At 36.2% G+C, this 22,042-nt stretch overlaps 1 protein-coding gene and 1 long non-coding RNA gene across 3 annotated transcripts in view; one reads left to right on the forward strand and one right to left on the reverse strand.

Moving 5' to 3' along the window:
* LOC122238705 overlaps window positions 1-10,137 on the forward strand; it is a 52,926-nt gene extending 42,789 nt beyond the window's left edge. Inside the window, exon 6 of the long non-coding RNA XR_006217791.1 lies at window positions 9,826-10,137. This is a non-coding gene — a long non-coding RNA (uncharacterized LOC122238705). The remainder of the gene's footprint in view (window positions 1-9,825) is intronic.
* Window positions 1-22,042, reverse strand: part of SESN1 (sestrin 1) — a 116,329-nt gene that overhangs the window by 90,019 nt on the left and 4,268 nt on the right. The window lies entirely within an intron of this gene.

Below are 22,042 nucleotides of genomic sequence, written 5' to 3' on the forward strand. Positions count from 1 at the left end.
GGCTCTGGATCACACATTTGTCTTTCAGACATTTGTGGACAGAGTGATATTGCCATAGCAATAGTTTTTTGTGCCACAAAATATCGTCCATTTATTAAGGACAGAAAAATACAAAACATAAAAAATAAATTTTCTCTAAAATACAGTAATACCTTTTTCTATTATAATACAAAATACTATCTAAAATTAAAATACAATATATAATTAATTATAATACAAAACACTTCAACAGATTGAAGGAGTTTTGTTTTTTTTTTTTTACAACAATTAGAACTTTTAGTCTAATGTAAGATAAGAAGAGCCTGACATAGCAAAAAATGAGACCACCCTAAAATTTTAAAAGAGGCACATTTAGGATGGATAAAAGAATTACTACTATACATACAGTGGAAAGTAAAATTGTAAAACTAATATAATAGTCTAAATGCTGGTTTTGCATTCAAATTAATTCTCTCCAACTAATAATCATATTGGTAGGTAGTAAGAATCTTTTGCTTGATCTGTATCTTGATTTCTAGCTTAATAATATATCTGTAAACTAATAACAAAAATACACAAAGTGACAATTTCTATTAATACCTCTTTTTCCCCCCAAGAACCTTGCTATAGCTTCCTAATATAAGAATAAAACACAAGCCTGCTTAGGAATCACTGATTTAAATTGCTATGGGGTTTTTTCTCTTTTTTGTTGGGGCAGGGGGTGGAGGGTCTATTTCTTTCTTTCCCTATAGTGAGGGTAAGGGAGGCAGTGAATCCTTTTAGGATAGGATGAAAAAGAAAGTAAGCAGAAACCATATGTGGGCTTATTCTATTTCCCTTAGGAAATTTTGACCAATTTGAGCAACTAAGATCTGGACAAGTATGATAGTACTGAAATTATCTGATGGCATTTAAACTTAATAAATATAAGATAAACCCAAAGAAGTCAAGCAGATAGTCTTCTATTTTCAGTAATGTGTGATATGAAACAAAGAACAGGAAACTCATGTTGGAGGAGACTTTGAAGAGCTACATGATGGCAAAGTGTTTAACCCAGTGACAGAGTGGAAACGCAATAAATTTAACAAACGGTTATTTAACTTTAGGGAAAAAAAAGCTAATGGGATTTCTAGGAAGATGATGGTATAAGCTAAATGATTATTCTTAGGAAATCTACCACAGAACTGAACTATCAGAATCAATGAAAAACAAATAAAAAACCTAACAAGATAAAGTTAAAAACATGACACAACTCTAAATTAGTTAACTTAAGTCTAATGAACAAGTATTAAAACCAGAAAGAGGAAGGAAGACTATAAGGGGTCCACAAAGACACCTAAAATGGTGCAAATGACTAAACCACTTGAATAGCCAACAGATAGAAGTTATTTTCAAAAAATTAAAGAAGAAAAAATTACTCCCACCAAAATGAACACATTACAACACAGAAATACAGTGTTAAATGTTTTAAAGAATTTGTGCAGAGTGAAATTGATTTGCCTGGGTCAAGTGTCAATGAAGACTTGTAGTACAGTAGACATGAATCACATTTGAAGTAGCAAAAAGATGCCCAGAACACAAAAGAAACATTTAGATTTGGGGGAAATAAATGTAAAAATCTATCATCCTCTCATTACCTCTTTGGACATGGTTATTTCTGGTGCAGCATTAACAAAATCAGTTCTGTTTCCTTAGACAGTTTTTTAAAAAATGGCTTCTTTTTTAACCCTTCATTCTACTACCACTTCATTAAGTTGCCTTTCTGATGAATAAAGGATCATATAAACCCAAGAGCCTACAGTCTGGATGTCCCACTGTCCTGTAGCCCTTATTATTCAACAAAATACTTTGAACCCCGATGTCTCCCCACTCATCACAACTTCCCTTTCCCATCCACAGAGATCTAGTCTATCTGGGTACAAAGGGATTGTTGCACCTTCACTGTGGGCTCCTCCTCACTGTAACCCAATTCCCTGAGCTCTCATGGCACTCTCCCTACACAGTGCCCCTGCACCATCATTCCCCAAAGCATCACTAATATGTAGCCATTGAGTGAAGAAGTCTATTATGGACATTTTGTAAGTAAAAGAATTACAATATGGATAGAATAAATCCTCTAAAATTGGATGCCAAATATGATTGTCCTCCAAATTCAAAGAAAACAAGAATGAATGTAAACACTTCAAGGTGATCCATTTCACCTTGGTGATCCAGTCATTCCAATGGCTATATCCCTATCTTCTTCCTCTCTCCAGACTTTTCTCCCCCCCCTTTCCTTCTTTCTTAGTTCTTACATCATAAAAAACTCCCTCCCCCGCAATGCTCTCATCTTGACTACTCAACAAGAGCAATTTATTTTTGCAGCTGTCTTCTACCAGATCAGCCCAAAGTGCTAATCTTTTTACAACCCCAAACCACCCATCAAGAGGTCTTCCTAAATACAGGCATACTAGATATTGTCTATTTGTTTCTCCAAAACATCTCTCTGACCTACTCTACCTCATTGTGTGTTTCAGAACGCTCATCTCTAGGGACTATATCATCGGGGTTCCCTTGCCATCTGGCTTATAATTAGGTTCTCTCAAATGGAAGGTACAAACAAACTGAAGGGCAGAAGGAAGAAGGTCAGAGAACTTGTTACCCCACTTCCCTCTCTCCCAGGCTGACGGTCAGCAATAGGTATACTCCTCTGCTGAAGGTCACAAAAGGTATACTCCTCTGCAGAAGGAAGAAGGTCAGAGTACTTGTCACCCCACTTCCCTCTCTCTCCCAGGCTGACGGTCAGCAATAGGTATACTCCTCTGCTGAAGGTCACAGATCCCGTTAGGCAGGCAACTTCTTAGATAACTGTAATTCACAGGGTTCCAGTAAAAACCCCCAACTCTTGCCCCTTGAGGTTTGCAGCTGTTACTAGTCCAAAATGCTTATCATCCCTTTTTGGTTTCCCTTAACTCTGCCCACACCTTCATTGAACTCTTCAGGTACCCCATTTGAGTGTGTCATCTATTTCCTGCCAGTATCCTGGCTGACTTAGCATGGAGGAAAAGAAACTAAAAGTTATATTGACAGCCTCAGAGAGATTACAGAGAGTAAAATACCAATTATACAAGAACTGGTTGTTCTGAGAAAGGATCAGAGAATGAAAGAGTTCTTGAAAATGAAAAACATGACTGTTGAATAAACATGTCAATAGAAGTACTGAATAACAGAACCAGGCTAAAGAGCAAATTTGTAATTTGGAAGACAAATTCAAGGAACTCTTCAAGGTGTAGAGTGAAAAGACAAAGAACAGACATATGGCAAAAATTAGATGGAAGGGCTCCTGGATGGCTCAGTCGGTTAAGTGTCTTGACTCTTGGTTTTAGCTCAGGTCATGATCTCACAAGTTCATGAGTCTGAGCCCTTGCATAGTGCTCTGTGCTGACAGAGCGGAGCCTGCTTGGGATTCTTTGTCTCTCTCTCTCTCTCTCTGCCCCTTCCCCTTTCCCTCCCCCCCCCCAAAATAAACATTTGGCAAAAAAAGGTAGATGAAGGTATAATACTAACAATAGGTCAAAAAGGACAGATATAACAAAGATAATGGAAGAAAAGAAATAATACTTTGAGATTCAAATCTTTGTACTGAAAGGGCCCACATGCAAAGGATCAATAATAAAAGGTACATAGGTAGAGACACACACTCATAAAATAAAATTTCAAGATTTAAAGCATAAAAACATCTTAGGCTCCAAGAATGTCCTTATTCTTAGGAGATATATGATAAAGTATTTAGAGGTGACATGTTTGTAACTTTCAAGAGGTATAGCAAAAGAGAAAAAAATTAGAGAAAGTGGCTATGGCAAAATGTTAATATGTGAATCTAGGTGAATAGTATGTGGTATTTAACTGTATTATTCTTTGAATTGTTCAATAGTTTTGTTTTTTTTTAAGTTAGAGAAAAAAGAAAAACAAGGTTTTCAAAGAGAGGTAAAATAAACAAAAATAGGTTTCATAAACAAAGAATGAGACTCAGACTGCCTATACAGATTTCTCAGTATAAATTCCAGATGCGATAAAATAGTGAAACAATGTCTTCCAAGTTCTGAAAGAAAATGATTTTAACCTAGAATTCTAGTGAACTATAATGAAAGCTGAGGACAAGGTAAAAACACTTTCAACTATGCAAGGGCCAGAAAACTCCCACACACTAGGAAATAATAATTAATAACAGTGAGTCTTTAAATGAAAAACTAGCTGAAACTACATTTTCATACTCAACCAAGCATTGTATCAGTTATTGCTGAAACACTGACATATTCTTTTAACAGGTCTTTATGCCTCCATTGTTGTACTCCTCCTATCCATTCCCACAGGAACCAATGTCATTTTATTTTACTGTTCCATTTTATTTTTTAATGTAGGTAATGTATTCACATTGATTAAAATACATTCACATGATTTGAAAACATAAGGTACAAGAAGGCAATACATCCCTAAGACTCAGATCATGGGGTCCATGGACTTTAGAGGGCTCACTATAGGCCTCTTCTAGCTGCACTCTTCCAGTAGGCAAAGAGTCCATAGAGCCTAGGGCATATAACCACCCAGACCATGCTCCAGGTGCCTGAACCCTGGGAGCCTCTACCCAAATGGGCTAAGCCCACTCCCAGGGCCTGCACATGGGTTGTTCTCCCTATGGCCTAACAAAGGGCCCACTGGCACACCCCTAATGCCCTGGGAGTAGGCAAGTGGTAGCTGTATGTGTGATGGGCACAGTCCTGATGTGAGGTCAGGTGTCCATCCTTCATGGTAAAGGTCTGAGAGTGGGGTTGAAGTGGGAGGACAGGGTGGAGAGGCCACACATATGCTGGCCAGGGCCCACCATCTCAGAATGGGTCTGGGAAAAGGTACACAGCAAAAAGCTTCAGTTCTGTTAATGTCTCCAGCCAAAAAAGTTCCTTTCCCAGAGACAACCACTGTTTCGGATACAAGAGTGATCATTTTGAATGACAAATCTGATAATATAATTTCCAACCTGAGATATTTTAGTGGTTCTCCATTACCGTTAGGATAAAATCCAAATTCCTTAAAATGATCAACATGGCGCTTCTCAAACTGTAATAATGTTCATCATGGTCACCTGGGGATTCAAGTCTGATTTTGCATTTCTAACAACCTCCTAGGCGATACAGATGCTGCTGATCTGTAGGCCACACCTTGAGGAGAGACAGCCTATAAGAGATTAATATTCCTTTTTAAGTTGTGATGTCAGCTAACCCAGTTAGGGAAAGAGACTTTTCTTTCTAGCCTACCAGCCTTGCCTAAAAAGAAGCTGCAGTTGGTCCGGGCAGATGGGAGGGAGGGTAGACAGAAATTGCCAAGTAATGATAATCGCTAACCTTTATTCATTCACTGAACAAATACTTGTTGAATGTCTATTTGTATGTACTACCACTGGCCTAGAGAACCCAGTAGTAAACAAGAAAAAATGCCCATTTTCATGGAATTTACAACCTAATAAGGTAGACAGAATCAACATGAAAATAAATAAGGTCAGGTAGTGTTTGGGACTAAGAAGAAAAATCAAGAAGCTAGAAGAACAGGTGTTATCTTAAACAGCTAATGCATATACAAGAATAAATTTAGTTTTGTTTTTTTTTTGTTTTGTTTTGCCACATTAAGTACTAAGGCAGGCACTGTGTTAAGTACCTTAAAGAGATCAAGGCACTATTAATCTTCAGTGATATGAGGTGCTATTATCTTATTTTGCAGATGACAAAACGAAGCTTAGATATGCTAAGTAACTTACCCAAGATTAGACAGCTAGGCAGAACTAGGATATGGACCCTGGCAGTCTGACTATTACCAATTTCTGTATTAATTAGCTTGCTAAGGAAAAACACAACCCCCAAATCTGTGGCTTGCATATATATTTCTTGCTTATGCTATGTGAGGGCTGAAGCTTTACCATGCACAGCTGGGCTCCTTGTTTTCTAACATTCTTGAAGCAAGGTTTGAACTTGTTAGCTCTAGATTGTCAGGGGCCTACCAGTTCATGATAAATATCACAAGTAACTCAAGTACAAATACCACCAGGCATGCCACAAGAGAATCAGCAGACCAAAAGGGATAAGCCAACACTGAATCAGCAAGATTCTCCCCTTTGTTGATTTAAAACTCCCTAATTTCAATCATTTAATTTTTATCTAAAGTTCAAGGAAAATAAGTTTAATATACAGTAGGTCACTCTAGTCATGGGGCTGTCTTTTGGGGTCACAATCTCTTTGATAATCTGATAAAATGTGGGCTTTCTCCTAAGAAAAATAAAATGCTCATTAGTTTACACAATTTTGCATTCAATTAAGGGGCACATATGCTCCTAGAAAAGCTATAATCCTCAATGTGAGAAACCTTAAATTGTCGCATTTTCCAAAATAAATCTCTGCTCTGAAAACTTCCTTCTACTCTCTGGTAAACAAGAGTGATTCTTTTTTACTAATTATTTTATTTAATTAAAAGACAGTTGATTCTAATTATTAGCATAGCAAATACATAGTTCTGTTATCTAAAACAGTTCTATACCAAAAAAGAATAAGGGTCTAGCTAGCTGTTAAGAACTACTTATTTCAGCTTCTCTAAAGGCAAGTTTTACGTATCTATTACCTGGGTATAAATTAGTCATCAATATTTTTATTCTATGGTAGCTGATTTTCCCTCTATACTCAGTAGCTTACAATAAGAATGTTGTTCAATACAACTCTGGTTGTTGAAAAATACAAGTATAATGTAAATTATCCTAAGTTACATATAATAGCTTTTATTTTAGAGGAAGATATTCCCCCCCCCCCCCCCGCCAAATCATGAAGTGCATCTCTAGACTACTAAATGATTTAAGGTTCTATATCACTTTCAAGTTTCATAGTGTATCATTGACTTTGTATTTTTTAAACAGAGTATTACTAAAATGTAAAACAACACAATGGAGCAAGCAGGCAAGTAAAATATTAACTTTTGATACTTGTTAAATCAATGTCTCATTATACAATAACTGAATTACAATCTGGCAGAGCTCTCATTAATACATCATATCCAAATTTTTACATGGCTAATTAAAGGAGCTTAAGGTAAACAGGACTATAAGGATGTTTAAATACATACTCAAACAACGCAAGTTGTGTTTGTGACTTGACCTACATGACCTCATAAGAGAGCGAAGGCTATGATAGTTGACAGTAGAATCATTTAAAAAAAGTAGGCATTTGACACCTGAAACTAATATAACACTGTACATTATACTTCAATTTAAAAAATAGGTATTTTATTTAGTATTTTTTTCAATAAAAAATTGTAAAAACATTTGAACTGAATGGATTAGGAACAATTATAAATAAATAGGCAAATTTGGGGGTCCCTGAGTGGCTCAGTCGGTTGAGCACCAACTGGCTCAGGTCATGATCTCATAGTTCATGAGTTCAAACCTCACAACCGGGGGTGGGGAGGTGGTGCTTTGTCAGTGTAGAGCCCACTTTGGATCCTCTGTCCCCACTCCACTTGTGTGCGCACACTCTCTCTCAAAAAGAAACATTAAAAGTTTTTTAAAATAAGAAATAGGCAAGAAATAGGCAAATGTTATTTGCATTTAACAAATTAAATAATAAAACATTCTTAAGTTTTGAAAGGCAGTAGAGTGTTGAGATTAATAGAACAAATTCTGGAGACCAAATGCTGGAGTTTGAATCCCAGCTCTGCTGTGTAGATGAGCTAGGTGAACAGGGACAGTTAGATAACCTCTCTCAGCTTCCTCTTATTAAATAGGTGAGTTAATGGGTGAATGCAAGTATGGTGGGGGGGGGGGGGGGCGGGAATCCAAGCACTAGAATATAAGCTCTAGGAGGGTAGACTTTTACCTTCTTTGCTCACTAATGTATGTAGTGCCTAATGACAGTAGGTCCAATAAATATTTGTGGAATGCTCACCATTCTTATTATTAACATGGTGATCTTTGCACAGATGGAAAAACTAAACCCGTTAAGCTCAGCTGTCTAAACTTGGAAATTTTCCCTTTCTCCCCAAACTCCCTCCTTTAAAACAAAATGGAAATATAAGCATTCTTGAGTTGCACACCCAACTCTTCTAAGGCCCATAGCACCAAAATATGATTAATAAACTAGTTTTCAGTTGAGCAAGAGTGCCATCTAGTGTTCATAAAAACTATAATAAGCTGAAAATTTGGAGTAAATTTTCATCCAGGCAAAGAGAAAAAAACAAAAAACAAAAAAAACAGGAATGCAAAATCCATTAGGATAAAATCTGCTCTATCAACAGCCAAATCCTCTGAAAGAAAGGTAATTCTAAAGGAAATTAAAGAACAACAGCTTTTAAAATATATACCATATTAGAAAAAATTTATTTCAGAGTATACTGAAGTTGTACTTACCATAAAAGTAATTCTCCTATGAATAGAAAGTGGTATTATTGAACTTATTTTCTCTTTAATGACATGTATTTTTTGTTCTTATTAGAAAAAATAGAAGTACTCATAAAAATTTTGGAAAATGTAGAAAAGCATAAACCATGGCCTAGAAGTAGCCACTGTTATCATGTGGAAACATGTTTTATATGTTTTATACATATAAATATATAGATCCTAGATTTATATATATATATATATATATGTCCTAGATTTAAAATATATATGGGTAAAATATTTTAATTTTAATCAAATATTTGGCCAAGATATTAAAGATGAATAAGAGAAAATCATAATGACAATGATTTTTAAAAACCGAAACCAAGAGCTTTCCCTACAAATGAAAAGACCTAGCCTCAACTAAACATTGTATTCAGTGGGGTAAAATTGTTTTTAAACTGCTATCAGTTATGTAATCATTTTGATATGGTTCTGCAACAGCCAAAATCCATAAGGAGCTGGAGCTTATAAAATAAAAAAAAGATAAATTATTTCATCTGTTTCCTTTCAGACACCACTAAATTGACATAAAGTATACCAACTTGAGTTTCAGAGATTTGAATAAAAATTTAGGTTTACAATTATGTTTAATCTCATTCATTATTCATTAGAGAATGCTCATAAGTTTGGGGCTTTATTTCTAATTCCTTTTCCCCCTCAAATCACAGACACAGCTGAGATTTGATTCACAGCTTATTAGTCACTGAATGATGAAAAGAAAGCTGTTTGCCACTTTCTACCTTTTGGACTAATGCTATTTTACTTTTAGTACTTTTTACTTTTAGTACAAAGAATGAGAAGTAGGGAATTTCCTAAGATTGCACAGAATAATGCAGTAAGTGGGGGGGGGGGGGAGGCATAGAAGAGTTATAGGGGTCAGAGGGGATGAAAGAGAAAGATCAAAAAGCTGCTAGAGGAGGTGGGCCTTGGTGTCCCAGCCACTGAAGGGACAAGGCCTAGGGAAGGGCATCCATTGGCCAGGCTGAGTCTCCTTTAAGTGGAGAATGTTTGCAAGGGTGGGGAAAGGACAGATTCTGGGGTCATATTATCACTTGCTTGACCACACTCTCTTCAAGGCATTAAATAGGTTCTTGGGCATATGATTTAACACACAACTCTCTTCACAGTATACAGGAAACCCCACTCTTCCCAACTCCTAGCTTCAGGAGATATGTTGTTGTGAAAGGCTGCTTATAAAATGATTCTCAATGATCCCTGTCTCCTGGTATTCACTCCATTGTGTAATCTGCTCCCTCTGAGTATGGGCTGGACCCAGTGACTTGCTTCTAATGAACAGATTGAGGCAAAAGTGATGGCATGTCTCTTTCAAGATTAGGTTGTAAGACAGTGACTTCTGTCTTACTGGTTCTCTCTCTCTCTCTCTCTCTCTCTCTCAGGCTCCTCTCAGTTGCTTTTCATGAGGAAGTAGAGAAATCCACATGGAAAAGAACTAAAAGCAGCCTCCAGTCAACTGCCTGCAAGAAACTGAAGTTCTTAATCCAAAAGCCCTTGAAGAACTGAATCTGATCAACTGAATTGAATCCTGTGAGCTTGGAGGCACATCTTTCTCCGTTTGAGCCTTCAGATAAGACCACAGCCTTGGTTAACACCTTAAATGGCAGCATGGGAGACCACAAAGCAGACATCCCAGCTAAGCTGTAGCCAGATTCTGGACTCCCAGAAATTGTGAGATAATAAATGTGTATGGTTTTAAGCCACCAAATTTGTTATGAAGCAGTAGATAACTAATTCAATTATTAAACCAAAAAAAAAAAAAAAAAAAAAAAAAAAAAGCTGCTCCAGCCCACCTGACTGACCACACCCTGACAGTCTTTGCTTGCTCCCCACCCCCCCACACACACCCCCCGCCGCCCACTGCTTGTGGCAGTCTCCCTAGTCACCACCAAGGCCTGGACCTTGTTTCTCTTCTTGGCACAAGTGGGCACTTCTTTTGCGGGTTTATAGATTAGGGTCCCCTTAGTTCATCTGCTTCGTCTCTCTCTCCCACCCAAGGGCTTCTGTACCTTCAATATCGGAAATAACAGGACATCTGAGCAAACTTTCTAGCTCTATGCTTCAGTGACCAGACCATCTTGGAATCTAAGTGCATGCATGGCTTCTAAGCTAAACCACCCATCTTGACTATGTATTACAATTTTACTGCTTTTTGAAGTTTCTCTTCACCATTTACCAACTGGTCTGAAAATACATCAGTGTTTTAACAAGTATTGTGGTGCCAATGCATCCTGGATGAACACCAACCCTGGTTTATGCTGTAAGGTTAATTCCCCAGACAAGATTCAAGATCATAGTTCTCCTTCCTTTCAATTTGTTTTTAAATATAATTAATTAATGTAATTTTTACAACTTCTTTTGAACATCTCAATCTTTAAATTACAATGGTATTACCACATTTAAAGTGCCAAGCTGGAATGGTTTTATTTATAATGCCCAATGCTGTCCTGAGAAGGAGTTTTGACAAAAGTCATAGTTACATGTTCATACACGCACTGACAGATGGCAAAAGAAAAATAAAAGGGGGCCACAAAAGGAAACAAAAATGAGGCCAAAACTTAGTCTGCAGGAAAGTACAATAGAGCATTAATTATTTCCAGCCAGTCATTGGAGGTTTGGTTTGGGCATGTTGGGGATAGAAGGAATGTATACTTGTGTCAACAAACAGAGGAGTTGAAGAGAAAAGTTAATTATTACATTAAAATTTATATGCTCCAATAAGCTGCCTTTATTATCCTAACCTATCCTGATCTTTCCTTGCTCTGAATTAACACTCTCTATATAATTTTTACACACTTATTTTAAGTCACTTTTCAATATAAAAGTAATACATACTCATTGCAAAAAAAAAAAAAACAAAAACAAGCAAACAAACAAAAACCCAAAGCTATAGGAAAACAGATTAATGTTTAAGAACATAGACACTCAGGGGTCAGACATGCCTCCTGCTCTCCCAGTAGTGGGGAGACATGCCTCCTCCATTCCAGGAGGGGTCAGACATGCCTCCTGCTCTCACTACTTGAGCTAAGTTACTTAATCTGTTTCCTCATGTCATCTATAAAATGTAAAATTCACCTCACAGATTGTTGTAGGTATAAATACCTACAAATAATTATCATTAGATATTATTTTAGATATATATTTAGATATTAGAAATATTATTAGATAATATAGGGAAATGAACCTTCAAACAAAGTGCATAAATAGTTTGTATAAATTCTTTCAGAATGTGGGTATAAACTGCAAATATAAAAAGGAACAGTACAGCAAACTTTGGGTTTTGCAGATCTGGTGTGACCCAGAGAATGTCTCCAGCAGCTGCACCCCCTTAGGAACCCTGGGGGCCAAGGAAAGCAGTATCAGGGCAGATTAAAACTGTCTCCTAACGAAAAAGCCTAGATTTTGAGAAGTTCCTGTTTCCTTGGCTAAATAAATCAGAAACTTAATCTTACAACAAGTGGGTGCATTCATATTAGTATATTTATTTTGGGAAGATATCATCCTCAAAACCTATAATCCACTTGAAACTTTGCAAATGTTATATATAAAATGTTTATAACAATGCCTTGCACATAGTAAGCACTCAAGAAACTTAAGTATTTATTAACTATTATAAAAAGAAAAACCAAAATTTCTAATAATCCCACTCTAAATTTTTTTTTATGCTTAATTATTTTTGAGAGTGAGAGAGACAGAGCACGAGCAGAGAAGGGGCAGAGAGAGAGAGAGAGAGAGAGAGAGAAAGGGAGACACAGAATCTGAAGCAGGCTCCAGGCTCTGAGCTGTCAGCACAGAGCCTGGCGTGGGGCTCAAACTCATGAACCGCAAGATCATGACTTGAGCCGAAGTCAGAAGCTCAACCGACTGGGCCACCCAGGCACCCCCTAATAATCCCACTTTAAAAGAGAACTATAGTTCATATTTTGGTGCACATAGGTTTCCTTTCCCCCCTCTTTATAAAATATAATTTGGCACTACCTTAAGAATTTCTTTTCCACTTAAATACATAATCTTTTCTAATAAATATATTTTTAAAAGAATTTTCATTAACTGTGTAATAGTCCTTTATAAAGATGCAGCATAATTTAATTATCCGTAATTATTGGATATTCAGATTATTACCCACTTCTATAGAAACACATATAGATGATACACTGACATTGCACATAGCACTGTAGTGATCATCATACATAAACCTTTCAGATGGTTTCCTAGATGTGGAGCTATTATGTATACATTCTTTCAACACCTGCACTGCTGTCAACATACTATCATAAAATTTAACATTTTTAGTCACAGCCTTGATTTGCTCTTAAATTTTTTTCTCTACATCATCACAAAATTCTTAAGGGTAGTGGTTGTTCCTACTTTTTATATCCCACCACAGCACTAGAACAGTGTCAGGCACAAAGAAAAATTTTAAATGAATGCTTACTTTTAAAAAGTATACTCATTTCAGCCTTATGTGGAGAGGGAGGTCAGCTGGAGGTGCTATGGGGTTCAGGAGGAAAAACAGTAACCCTGTCATAAAGTGTTTTAACAAAGGAAAAGGCACTAACTATAATTAAGTTTCATTCTAACCAATCAAAAGCATTTAATATAAATATATAGTACAAAAATAACAGAGTATTTATTTTAAGGTTTGACTCTTCACATTTTACAACACATTAACTCCCAAATTCAAAGAGGCTGTCATTAAAAACTGGGATAGATTGGAATTAGATACTTCTTAATCTGAATAATTACCACTAAGGAGATAATAATATAATGCACTAAAGGGAATAATAGAAAATAAGGATTAAAACATTCATTGTGTGTTGGAAAAGACAAAAGTAACTCTAACTTGGGGTCAAATTTTTGTTTAGAAAATTACTTTTATATGTTAAACTGAAGAAAGAAAGAACAGGGCTTGCCTTACATCCATTCGCCGATACTCAGTACAGGTGCAACTGTGCAAACTTTGTTTAGATCTTCAGCATCTAAGGAAGATGAACTAGACTTTTAATGGAGCATTTAAGAGAAAAGCAATGGAATTATTTGTTAGTAGTTGTTAACAAATGAAGTATATAGTATTTAGATTTTCCATCTTCTTCGACAAGATTTGTTGTCAAAATCATTGATTCATCATGCTATACTAGATTTTTAGTGCACATACCATAGATACCAAAACTCTGACCTAACAAGTGGTATACAAAATGATAGAAAATGGCAGGCACTATAATGAATTTGAAAATATTGTGTGCTTAACAGTACAGTTACGATGGGATTTACAATTAGAAAATATCGATAAAGTATTTTAAAATTTAATTTATAACATATAGGCAACAAAGATAAAAACACCTCAACAATTATGTTAAATACGCAGTTCAAATTGAGTAATTTCTTAAAATTACATAACTTTAGTTACTTCACAATTTAAGAAATCAAGATTAAGATGTTCCATTTTGATCAGATAAATGTTGAATTATGGAAAGAATAAGAAAAAAGTACTTTCTACACTATTTAAACACAATCCTTTATGGTTCTAATGATAATTTTCCACAATAATGGAATAAAAGAATCCAAAAACTTTAAAGTATGCACGGGAGACATACAAATGGAAAAATGATTTCTATATGAGCTCAAAGTAATGATAAAATCTGGGCTTGATTTCTAAAAAGACAATTGAGGCCCCTTTTTAGCTGTAAACAACTTGCTGTATGTAATGCAATACCATATTTTGGGAAATTTCAAACATTCACAATCCACAGGAAAAATACTCAACACTCCTACACTATTTTTTTTTTTTTAAGCCCACAATAGTGCAGTCTTTCAGCTACAAAGCCAGAAGCCAGTTATAAAACCAGTACTTTTCCACTAGAGTTACTTACGGGGCGGGGAAGGGGATGTTTGACACTGCAAACGTTAGGGTCTAAAATAAGATCATTGCAAGGAGTTACTACAACACTCACACTGCCAGCACTGTCATGGCAACAATGAACTAGCTAGGAGAATGCTCTTTTAACATTCAAAGCTAACCCAGAGTCTATTACTCATGGAAATATACCAAATTTTCTTTTAGGCAGTTCACTAAAGAAATCATCTTACTTAGTAATCTCTTAATGTAAAAACAAACCTTTCACACACCATATTTCCAAGAGCCAGAGCCTCCATGCAATCAGCTGAAATTTATAATGACAACATAATAAAAATTATGCACCACAACGAAACATGAAGATCAATCGGGGTCCAAATGCAATTTCAAGATGGGTCAGGGTTTAAATAAGAATTTGGTATGCAATTTATTAACATCTAAGAATGTAGTTTCCCCTAGAAACACCAAAGTTTTACATTTCATCCTGAAGGAAAAATAATTTGGAACAAAAAGTAATATATATTTTCACTGCTAGGAGTTTTATATTAAATTTTTATCCAGAAAGTGTAGTGTAGTGTAGTGGTGAAAAGCATGGACTCTGGACTCTCAATGCCTGGGTTTGAAATCTGGTTCCTCTTACTAGCTATGATACCTTGGGCAAGTTATTTAACCTATCTGGGCTCTGATTTTTCTTCATGCATAAAATAGGGATAATAATATCTACTCTTACAGTGTTGTGAAGACTGAATGAAATAATATACAAAAAGGGCAAAGAATTAGGCTGCACATAGAGAATGCCTATTCTTACGACATTCAAAAGTATACATTCTGCCAAACAAGAAAGATTAAAAGACTACTGACGATAATTTAAGATGACTTGGTTCCAATGCCATGGCAGCTTAGGAGGAGCCCCCAAACACACCCACACATAACCAAGCAAATTCAAGAAATCTAACATGGTACATACAAAATCTCTTCAAGCCTTGTTACTTTTGCTGAGGTAACTTTCTGGCAATGTATCTTTGCTTAGTTACTTTGTTTTAATCATACCAAGCTGTCTAAGCTAGGCCAGTTACCAGGCAAGAGTGAAAGGCCTCAGGGACTTTCAGTTTAAGATGTCAGGCTCCCATTGCAGTGGGCAGAGTAGGAATACCGAGAGTGCAGCTCTAATCACCTCAGTAGACCTTCAAGGCTAACAGTCTCTGGAGTAGATAACTTGCCTAAAGTATCAGGCATGAATCGACCAGGCACAGAAGATTTAATTGCTTACTCACAACACTGGTGTACAAGCCATGATTTGCTTTTCCTATATCATGTGTACCTGAAGATGTATTTGAAAGTCCAACGTTCACAAGTGGAATAACAGACTAACATATCAAAGGAGGAATCCAGTTCCCAGATGGCTAAAACAATATTTATACAATCCTTAATTTGGTTCCTAGAGGTGTTATTTCCTCTAGAGTGCTATTTCCTGAGTCAGGGAACCTGGAAAGTAAGTGAAAACTTTCCCAGTTGCTCAGAAACTTGGGAGTACCCTAAAAAGTGTATGGTGCCACAGGGCTCAATTTTCCATCTCTTCTCTATGGCACTATGGGGGCAGAACAGAATATTAATAGTTAACATTTACTCAGTGCTTACTGGATTCCAGTAAGCATTGCGCATGTTACCTCATTTAATCCTTTCAACTCTGTGAGGGAACTGAGGTTTAAGGAGGTTATGTAATTTGCCCAAGGTCACAGAGTTTGGCAGAGCAAGACTGAAAGCCAGGTCTGACTAACTCCAAAGCCCATGATCTTGATAATTATACTCTAATGCTGTCCAGATACTGAAGCAAAGGCCTTGGCCATGGACCTCTCCATGTACACTTGACCATCTGGATGACACAAGTAACTGCCCGCCTGCAACTCCTCCCTGCTGGTGCCATGCTGACATAGCAGAATGGTGTTGGACTCCAAGGAGGGGATGGATGCTACATATCTGCCATCACATCTAGGGCAAACCTCTGGGCAGGCCAACTACCCTGGGCAGTGGCTGGTTAGAGGCATCCTCTGCTAAAGCTAGACATCAGCATTAATCAGCTTATATACGAACATTCAATGTACAAAAGGCAATTAGGAGTGTCAATATATGTGGATAAAAGATGTGGGATGTATGAAAGTCAAGTACATAAAAATCCTAAATTCTAAACAGAAAAATCCTAAAGCAATGCCAGTTTGGAGTACAACTTATTAAGTAAAGCACCAAAAGCAAGCTTATCATCAACATCACTGCCAATATTTGAGCACTTACTATGTACTTCTGCATGCTTTACATGTTCATTTAAGTCTCCGAACTACCCTGAGTTTGGTATTATTATTACCTTCATCTTACAGATAAGTAAATAGTATCAAAGAGTTATTCATAATTAAATTTATAGGTTACAGGGGAGTCTGGGTAGCTTAGTCGGTTGGGCATCCCACTATGGTCCGGGTCATGATCTCACAGTTCATGAGTTCGACCCCCATCACTGCCCTGGGCTCACTGCCATCAGTGCAGAGCCTGCTTCAGATCCTCTGTCCCCCTCTCTCTGCCCCTCCCCCTCTTGTGTGCTGTCTCTCAAAAATAAATTAAAATAAATAAATTTGTAGGTTACAAAATATTGAAGATTACAAACTAACTGCTTTACCAATATGATCTTTATAATCACACCACAGGGTAGATAATAAAATTATGTAAATTCACAGATGAGGAAACTGAAACTACAGAGGTTAATTTATTCATGAGCATATTACTGGTAAAGAAAATCCAGTAAGGTCTTTTTTTTTTTTTTTTAAATTTTGTTAATGTGTATTTATTTTTGAGAGAGAGAGAGACAGAGAGAGATAGAGCACAAGAGGGGGAGGGGCAGAGAGAGAGGGAGACATAGAATCTGAAGCAGGCTCCAGGCTCTGAGCTGTTAGCACTTCGAACCTCTATCATCAACAAAACTGAACCAATAAAGATTATATTTTATAACTTAGGTCTGCCAAAGCATACATTACTTGTTAGGTAAAAAGGTTAGGTAAAAAAGTAGACTCAGCTTAATTTGGTGAGGTATATCAACAACTCTGAGAGACCTTATTTTGTGAGAAAACTCTCCCTATCATTTAAATCACTTTTTACTTTTGAAAGGCTTCTCTTAAATATGTCCTTCAGTACCATTGAACAGACCACTCTACCTCTATTTTGCAAGGCTTGGTCTTTATCACATGATTGGAAGAATATCTTACTGTGTTTAGGCTATGAATAGCATTTGAAAAATCACTCAGTTATAATTATAGACAGCTAACACCTGCCAACTTGCTAGAAAATGAAATCATGTAAAATTTTAAGACAAGTGTGCAATGCTTGTCAAACACTGAAGTATCAAAACAGTAAATGCTTACTTTTAGTGGGATAAACTAAGATTTTAATTAGACTTTACTGAATATTACATATAATTGACAAATTGTCCTAATTTTTAAAAAGCATATTTATTAGCTTGTCAATCTAAACAATTTTTAAGTTAAAACACTAACTGAATACTATTCAGTTAATGAATATGCATATATGACAGTTGATATGGAAAAGATAACTCACAAAATTCACATCATAAATGTTACTTCCCTTTAGTATGGTTTAAAAGCTTAGGAAGTTGTTTTAAGGTAACTTCATAAGTAATAATTTATAAATCGATGAAGCTGTTTCCCTTTTAAAATTAAAAACAGGGTAAGAAATAAAATATAAAACTAAAAGTGTCTCATTTTTCTAAGGTAAGTACATATTTCATTGCAATCTTATAAGATTTTCCTATTTTGTTATATAAAAGAGATTAGAACATGAGAAGACGTAATTTTTGTGTTGCCAAATTTCACGAGTTTTTTTCCTTATAAATTGAAAAATGTCAAACCTGTGGCAGTCTATAGTAACACAAAGACTTTTAACAATAACAATGCCAACTGGGAAGATCCAATAAATGGTCCTAGTTGTTATCCTACATAACTCCCTAAGTATATCCAGTAAAAAAAAAAAAAAAAAAAACATTTTTTAAAAATAAGCATCTTTTAAAAGACTTTTTTTTAAATGCACATTGTGGTAAATGCATCTTTATCAGCACTAGTTTAACTCAGTGTAATAACCAAAAGGAAAAAGAAAAAAAGCAAAACATGAAATGTTCCCATAGACTGCCTATCTAGCTGAGGTTTTCATACTGAAATTTCCAGTCTGCCCAATGCCCCCAACAATACCACCATCAAAATTCTGAAGAACTCTCAGATGCCCCTGAGTATACTGTGCCTGCATAATTAAAGTACTAGGTAATTTCATCAAGGTCAATGAAGGTCTCCATTAATGTAATAAATGTGATCTAGGAAAGTTGGGCCAAAGTAAAGCCTATCTTCCATTGACTTCCATTTAAAAAGCAGGTTATTTTACCATGGTACGAAAAAAATAGTCTGATTTGAGAAACTGTGACAGAGATTAAAAATTGGTGGTAAGGCTTGCTTGGTGCTAATGTATTTCCAACAGGACTTTCTTCCTTCCGTGCACTTTAAGCACTGCCTCCCCTCCCCTAGCATCTATCTCCCTGTCCTTCCACAAGTTCTAAAAATTTCCCATTTCTATGGTTCCTCCATGTTAATTTGCTTCTAAATAAACACTGCCTGTTTTCAAATATGAATATTCTTTATGATTATGATGTGACACCAAATAGGACCCTTCTGTATCAAAGTTTAAGTGATTGATAATCCTTTATTATACCCAAGATTCCATGGCTATTTTCTGTCAGGTCAAATTTCAATAAATCCTTAAGTTGGTTCTTATTAATTTATTTTCCACTGAAATGGTTAAAAGATATTCCACAAATTTCTACCAGTCACCAAAAGGAAAAAATAACTCTAAAACAAAAAGAACATAAATGTTCTACTTCATGAATGATCTATACAGCACTTAAAGGGCACAAAGTGTTAAACATGAGAAAGTAATTTTAATTAAGCTAAACTATTGTTTCAGAGGGTCCTTCATGATGCCATGAGCAACCCTTGACCTTAAATTGAAATCTAATAAGTGTTTAACATCTCATTTTCCTACAAAACACTACATCCCATTTATAAATTAAACAATGTACTAGAAACCATTTTTTAAAATAATCATTCTGTTTTTTGTTGTTTTTTTCCTCATGGTAGTAGAGACCATCTGGGACACTGTAATAGGAATTAAATATTTGAAATCTGAAAACTTAAAAAAAAAAAGAGTGTGTCCTTGTTAGTTTCAGTCTTTCTGAAAAGTCAGAACAAAGGAAGAGGACAGGATGTATTTATATATTACAAAGAGGACACTGAGGACAGATAGTACAGATATGATTCATCCTGTAAGCCAGTGTTGGGGAAGGGGGTGGGGGGGGGGGTAAGATAAGCTCTTACTTTGTCTTCAAACCATTTAGGAAAAAAAAGTTAATAGTTGCTTTCAATTTCTTCACATTCTCTATCCAAAGAAACACGGACAACCCGAGGGTAAATAGCATTCTCCTCTGAGTTCAAAAGCTACTAAAGAAAGTGGTCAAAGGTAGGAATGAGAGGAAGCACTGAATAGAAAAGGCAGGAGGCTTTCCTAAGGAAAGGGACTGAGTTCTCAGTGTATCAATAAAATAAGGCCAGAAAATAGTGGATATGGAAGAGAGAAGTTTAGTGCAAATACTGAAAGAAGACTCGTATTTGCTGTGGCTAAGAGTAGCAGTGAATTGTTTGAAATGCACCACCTTAAACTTTTGGTTTTGACTAGGCATAGCAGTAAAAAAGAAATCAAAACAATCAGTTCAAAAGGCCAAATCTGCTTCTAGAATGTTCCTAATCTGGTATATTTTATAGCATCATGATAAATTATGTTTCAACCTAATAGAATCTAAATTATAATAGGCCAAAGCAATATTTTATCTAGTTAGATATAAGATCAACTTTTATAGCCTTTGACTAAACTTATCTGCCTTCTTATCCCCATTCTTCCTCACCAACAGAAATTTTTTTGTTCAAGTGATGGGGCTCTCCTGGCTCTTAATGGCTGAATGCAGATTAGTTCAAATCAAAACCAGAAATGCCCAATTTCCTTGCCAATGACTGGCTTAGAAAAGGGCATGTGACCCAACCCTAGTCAATAAAAATGGACAGGAAGTCTGCTGGAGGCTGAGAAAAGCTTTTCTTCCCTGATAAACACATGTGAAGAAACTCTTCTCAGCTACACAGAGTCATGACTACACATGGTGCTTGGAATAAGGCAACTTGCAACCATGAGCAGAGACAGTACTTGCTGAGGAAAGGAGAGCAGAAAGAAGGCAAAAACGAATATAGTTGAGCTAATCAATCAATCCATGAAGCTTGAAATTGCCCAACCTCAAGATTTATTATACTAAATAATAAATCTCTTATTGTTAAACCTACAAACTATATATTACCCAAACTGGTATCAAATGGATACTCCAACTGCAGCTTTAACAATTGAAATGTGCATCATGCCCAACAGCTAAAGTTTCATTTCCCCCCGGGGGGGGGGGGGGGGGGGGTGTAACAATCACTTCACTAAAGGAAAGCCTCCTCCACCCCACTTAACAAACATACTTTGTTACTTGGTCTAAATTTTCTAAAGCCAAATTATTTTCAGACAGTGTTAATTGCTGGCAATCTCATAAAAAAAACTTAACAGATTCCCTTTTTCACAGTACAGAAATGAAAATGATCAAATGACCATTCTTAGAAAAGTACTTGACTATTTTGAACACTCTTCATAATCTTTTGATGAATATTTACACACTCACATTCCTCCTTTAATTACCTGCACCCTAAAACTACAGTTCACCAGTGGACTATAATAGTGTATCAGGCCAGTGTTAACACTTCTGTTCCTTTGTTCAGAGAATCAAGAATATCGAAAAGATATTATGGGGTTAAAAACAACAACAAACCCAGCATAAATAAGGCCTATTAGAAGACCTTCCTCCAAAGCAGGGAACAAATCTTACTGATCTTCCAGTCTGAAGAACAGTGCCTGGCACAGAACAGTTCTCAAAAATGTGTTCAATGGATTTACGTATGTTGTTGTGAAATCAATAAACTGAGAACAGGAATACAGAGAATGCTCTTTCCCAATGTGCCATTTTTTTTTTTTATATATACAGGTTTAGCCATTTTGAGTTGATCCATCTTATCCCTGCCCCACCAACTTTGCTCCTGATTACAGTCCTCTGAGCTGACCTAAAACAATCAAGAGCAGAACAGCTGTAGGGATTGCAAATTCAGTTCAGCTTTTGCTGATCTACCAATGAATAACAGAAAGCATTATGGAGTACCACATTTAATTATCTGGTTTCTCATGTGAGGCTGGAGCAGTATGTGGAAGCCAGATGATGCTGGACATTATGTGACATTCTCAAGCAGTTTAAATTCTATCCTCAAGGATTTTAGACAGGAGAGTAACATGATCAGATTTCATTTTAGATAAATGACTCTGCAGTTATGTGGAGCATGGATATAAAGGTGGAGGATGGGTTAAGTCTGGAGAAGTGACGGATAACAATAGCAGAACTACAATGGTAGTAGCAGGGGCAGAAATCCCTTCGGGAGCTATTTCTAATCAGGTGCATCACAGGTAACTTAATCTCAACAGGTCTAAAACAAAACTCACCGCTCCTCCTAAACTGACCCTTTACCACTCTTCTGTCTCAGGAAATGACTGAACTAGTAATCAAGTAGTTCAAGCCA

This window comes from Panthera tigris, chromosome B2 (genome assembly GCF_018350195.1).
Source record: "Panthera tigris isolate Pti1 chromosome B2, P.tigris_Pti1_mat1.1, whole genome shotgun sequence".
In the NCBI taxonomy this organism is placed as follows: domain Eukaryota; kingdom Metazoa; phylum Chordata; class Mammalia; order Carnivora; family Felidae; genus Panthera; species Panthera tigris.